Genomic DNA, 6,167 nt, shown 5'->3' with positions numbered 1-6,167 from the left:
CATGAAAGCCAGCTAAAAAGTCAAAAATCAGTACATAAAAATTGAATTTTACTACTTCTTACTGGCTATTACATCAACTTGGAAGTATCATCTGTGTTCTACAATGGTGCTTTTAGTGTCTCTGCATACCGCAGCACGCGACATAGCTCTGCAGACGGTAAGTACAACCGTTTCAGAGAGAAGAGCGGCCAATGTGACCATCTGGCTTTAAGTCGATTCGATAACAAATGACAAAAACGGACGGATTTCTCAGATTTTTACTACATATGAACACTTTACACATTCTCCCGTGCAACTCGGCTGCTAGTCCTCCTTTCATGCAGAATCTTAAGGTGCTAGCTCATGTCCAAGTCACCAAATAAGGGTAAAAAATCAATAACCGATTCCTAAAACTTGAATTGTACTATTTCTTACTGCCTATTACATCATCTTAGAATCTTCATCTGTGTTCTACTATGGTGTTTTTAGTGTCTCCGAATACCGCAATACGCGACATAGCTTTGCAGACGATAAGTACAACCGTTTCAGAGAGAAGAGCGGCCAATGTGACGATTTGGCTTTAAGTCGATTCGATAACAAATGACGAAAACGAACGGATTTCTCAGGTTTTTACTCTATATGAACACTTTTCACATTCTCCCGTGCAATTAGGCTGCTAGTCCTCCTTTCATGCAGAATCTTAAGGTCCTAGCTCATGTCCACGGCACCAAAGCCAGCTAAAAAGTCAATAATCAGTACCTAAAACTTGAATTTTACTACTTCTTACTGGCAATTACACCAACTTGGAAGTATCATCTGTGTTCTACTATGGTGCTTTTAGTGTCTCTGCATACCGCAGCACGCGACATAGCTCTGCAGACGGTAAGTACAACCGTTTCAGAAAGAAGAGCGGCCAATGTGACCATCTGGCTTTAAGTCGATTCGATAACAAATGACGAAAAGGAACGGATTTCTCAGGTTTTTACTCTATATGAACACTTTTCACATTCTCCCGTGCAATTAGGCTGCTAGACGTCCTTTCATGCAGAATCTTAAGGTCCTACCTCATGTCCAAGGCACCAAAGCCAGCTAAAAAGTCAAAAATCAGTACATAAAAATTGAATCTTACTACTTCTTACTGGCTATTACATCAACTTGGAAGTATCATCTGTGTTCTACAATGGTGCTTTTAGTGTCTCTGCATACCGCAGCACGCGACATAGCTCTGCAGACGGTAAGTACAACCGTTTCAGAGAGAAGAGCGGCCAATGTGACCATCTGGCTTTAATTCGAATCGATAACAAATGACGAAGACGAACGGATTTCTCAGGTTTTTACTACATATGAACACTTTTCACATTCTCCTGTGCAACTCGGTTGCTAGTCCTCCTTTCATGCAGAATCTTAAGGTAATAGCTCATGTCCAAGGCACCAAAGCCAACTAAGAAGTCAATAATCGATACCTAAAACTTGAATTGTACTACTTCTTACTGGCTATTACATCAACTTAGAAGCTTCATCTGTGTTCTACTATGGAGATTTTAGTGTCTCCGCATACCGCAGCACGCGACATAGCATTGCAGACGATAAGTACAACCGTTTCAGAGAGAAGAGCGGCCAATGTGACGATCGGGCTTTAAGTCGATTCGATAACAAATGACGAAAACGGACGGATTTCTCAGGTTTTTACTACATATGAACACTTTTCACATTATCCCGTGCAACTCGGCTGCTAGTCCTCCTTTCATGCAGAATCTTAAGGTAATAGCTCATGTCCAAGGCACCAAAGCCAACTAAGAAGTCAATAATCGATACATAAAACTTGAATTGTACTACTTCTTACTGGCTATTACATCAACTTAGAAGCTTCATCTGTGTTCTACTATGGAGATTTTAGTGTCTCCGCATACCGCAGCACGCGACATAGCATTGCAGACGATAAGTACAACCGTTTCAGAGAGAAGAGCGGCCAATGTGACGATCGGGCTTTAAGACGATTCGATAACAAATGACGAAAACGGACGGATTTCTCAGGTTTTTACTACATACGAACACTTTTCACATTCTCCCATGCAACTCGGCTGCTAGTCCTCCTTTCATGCAGAATCTTAAGGTAATAGCTCATGTCCAAGGCACCAAGGCCAACTAAGAAGTCAATAATCGATACCTAAAACTTGAATTCTACTACTTTTTAGTGGCTATTACATCAACTTAGAAGCTTCATCTGTGTTCTAGTATGGTGATTTTAGTGTCCCCGCATACCGCAGCACGCGACATAGCTTTGCAGACGATAAGTACAACCGTTTCAGAGAGAAGAGAGGCCAGTGTGACGATCTGCATTTAAGTCGATTCGATAACAAATGACAAAAACGGACGGATTTCTCACATTTTTACTACATATGAACACTTTTCACATTCTCCCGTGCAACTCGGCTGCTAGTCCTCCTTTCATGCAGAATCTTAAGGTCCTAGCTCATGTCCAAGGCATGAAAGCCAGCTAAAAAGTCAAAAATCAGTACATAAAAATTGAATTTTACTACTTCTTACTGGCTATTACATCAACTTGGAAGTATCATCTGTGTTCTACAATGGTGCTTTTAGTGTCTCTGCATACCGCAGCACGCGACATAGCTCTGCAGACGGTAAGTACAACCGTTTCAGAGAGAAGAGCGGCCAATGTGACCATCTGGCTTTAAGTCGATTCGATAACAAATGACGAAAACGGACGGATTTCTCAGATTTTTACTACATATGAACACTTTACACATTCTCCCGTGCAACTCGGCTGCTAGTCCTCCTTTCATGCAGAATCTTAAGGTGCTAGCTCATGTCCAAGTCACCAAATAAGGGTAAAAAATCAATAGCCGATTCCTAAAACTTGAATTGTACTATTTCTTACTGCCTATTACATCATCTTAGAATCTTCATCTGTGTTCTACTATGGTGCTTTTAGTGTCTCCGAATACCGCAATACGCGACATAGCTTTGCAGACGATAAGTACAACCGTTTCAGAGAGAAGAGCGGCCAATGTGACGATTTGGCTTTAAGTCGATTCGATAACAAATGACGAAAACGAACGGATTTCTCAGGTTTTTACTCTATATGAACACTTTTCACATTCTCCCGTGCAATTAGGCTGCTAGTCCTCCTTTCATGCAGAATCTTAAGGTCCTAGCTCATGTCCACGGCACCAAAGCCAGCTAAAAAGTCAATAATCAGTACCTAAAACTTGAATTTTACTACTTCTTACTGGCAATTACACCAACTTGGAAGTATCATCTGTGTTCTACTATGGTGCTTTTAGTGTCTCTGCATACCGCAGCACGCGACATAGCTCTGCAGACGGTAAGTACAACCGTTTCAGAAAGAAGAGCGGCCAATGTGACCATCTGGCTTTAAGTCGATTCGATAACAAATGACGAAAACGAACGGATTTCTCAGGTTTTTACTACATATGAACACTTTTCACATTCTCCCGTGCAACTCGGCTGCTAGTCCTCCTTTCATGCAGAATCTTAAGGTAATAGCTCATGTCCAAGGCACCAAGGCCAACTAAGAAGTCAATAATCGATACCTAAAACTTGAATTCTACTACTTTTTAGTGGCTATTACATCAACTTAGAAGCTTCATCTGTGTTCTAGTATGGTGATTTTAGTGTCCCCGCATACCGCAGCACGCGACATAGCATTGCAGACGATAAGTACAACCGTTTCAGAGAGAAGAGCGGCCAATGTGACGATCGGGCTTTAAGTCGATTCGATAACAAATGACGAAAACGGACGGATTTCTCAGGTTTTTACTACATATGAACACTTTTCACATTCTCCTGTGCAACTCGGCTGCTAGTCCTCCTTTCATGCAAAATCTTAAGGTCCTGGCTCGTGTCCAAGGCTCCAAAGCCTGCTAAAATGTCAATAATCAGTAGCTAAAACTTGAATTGTACTACATCTTACTGGCTATTACATCAACTTAGAAGCTTCATCTGTGTTCTAGTATGGTGATTTTAGTGTCCCCGCATACCGCAGCACGCGACATAGCTCTGCAGACGGTAAGTACAACCGTTTCAGAGAGAAGAGCGGCCAATGTGACGATCTGGCTTTAAGTTGATTCGATAACAAATGACGAAAACGGACGGATTTCTCAGGTTTTTACTACATATGAACACTTTTCACATTATCCCGTGCAACTCGGCTGCTAGTCCTCCTTTCATGCAGAATCTTAAGGTAATAGCTCATGTCCAAGGCACCAAAGTCAACTAAGAAGTCAATAATCGATACATAAAACTTGAATTGTACTACTTCTTACTGGCTATTACATCAACTTAGAAGCTTCATCTGTGTTCTACTATGGAGATTTTAGTGTCTCCGCATACCGCAGCACGCGACATAGCATTGCAGACGATAAGTACAACCGTTTCAGAGAGAAGAGCGGCCAATGTGACGATCGGGCTTTAAGTCGATTCGATAACAAATGACGAAAACGGACGGATTTCGCAGGTTTTTACTACATATGAACACTTTTCACATTCTCCCGTGCAACTCGGTTGCTAGTCCTCCTTTCATGCAGAATCTTAAGGTAATAGCTCATGTCCAAGGCACCAAAGCCAACTAAGAAGTCAATAATCGATACCTAAAACTTGAATTGTACTACTTCTTACTGGCTATTACATCAACTTAGAAGCTTCATCTGTGTTCTACTATGGAGATTTTAGTGTCTCCGCATACCGCAGCACGCGACATAGCATTGCAGACGATAAGTACAACCGTTTCAGAGAGAAGAGCGGCCAATGTGACGATCGGGCTTTAAGTCGATTCGATAACAAATGACGAAAACGGACGGATTTCTCAGGTTTTTACTACATATGAACACTTTTCACATTATCCCGTGCAACTCGGCTGCTAGTCCTCCTTTCATGCAGAATCTTAAGGTAATAGCTCATGTCCAAGGCACCAAAGCCAACTAAGAAGTCAATAATCGATACATAAAACTTGAATTGTACTACTTCTTACTGGCTATTACATCAACTTAGAAGCTTCATCTGTGTTCTACTATGGAGATTTTAGTGTCTCCGCATACCGCAGCACGCGACATAGCATTGCAGACGATAAGTACAACCGTTTCAGAGAGAAGAGCGGCCAATGTGACGATCGGGCTTTAAGACGATTCGATAACAAATGACGAAAACGGACGGATTTCTCAGGTTTTTACTACATACGAACACTTTTCACATTCTCCCATGCAACTCGGCTGCTAGTCCTCCTTTCATGCAGAATCTTAAGGTAATAGCTCATGTCCAAGGCACCAAGGCCAACTAAGAAGTCAATAATCGATACCTAAAACTTGAATTCTACTACTTTTTAGTGGCTATTACATCAACTTAGAAGCTTCATCTGTGTTCTAGTATGGTGATTTTAGTGTCCCCGCATACCGCAGCACGCGACATAGCTTTGCAGACGATAAGTACAACCGTTTCAGAGAGAAGAGAGGCCAGTGTGACGATCTGCATTTAAGTCGATTCGATAACAAATGACAAAAACGGACGGATTTCTCACATTTTTACTACATATGAACACTTTTCACATTCTCCCGTGCAACTCGGCTGCTAGTCCTCCTTTCATGCAGAATCTTAAGGTCCTAGCTCATGTCCAAGGCATGAAAGCCAGCTAAAAAGTCAAAAATCAGTACATAAAAATTGAATTTTACTACTTCTTACTGGCTATTACATCAACTTGGAAGTATCATCTGTGTTCTACTATGGAGATTTTAGTGTCTCCGCATACCGCAGCACGCAACATAGCATTGCAGACGATAAGTACAACCGTTTCAGAGAGAAGAGCGGCCAATGTGACGATCGGGCTTTAAGACGATTCGATAACAAATGACGAAAACGGACGGATTTCTCAGGTTTTTACTACATACGAACACTTTTCACATTCTCCCATGCAACTCGGCTGCTAGTCCTCCTTTCATGCAGAATCTTAAGGTAATAGCTCATGTCCAAGGCACCAAGGCCAACTAAGAAGTCAATAATCGATACCTAAAACTTGAATTCTACTACTTTTTAGTGGCTATTACATCAACTTAGAAGCTTCATCTGTGTTCTAGTATGGTGATTTTAGTGTCCCCGCATACCGCAGCACGCGACATAGCATTGCAGACGATAAGTACAACCGTTTCAGAGAGAAG

This window comes from Schistocerca gregaria, unplaced genomic scaffold (genome assembly GCF_023897955.1).
Source record: "Schistocerca gregaria isolate iqSchGreg1 unplaced genomic scaffold, iqSchGreg1.2 ptg000266l, whole genome shotgun sequence".
Taxonomy (NCBI): domain Eukaryota; kingdom Metazoa; phylum Arthropoda; class Insecta; order Orthoptera; family Acrididae; genus Schistocerca; species Schistocerca gregaria.
This window is presented reverse-complemented; position numbering follows the sequence as displayed.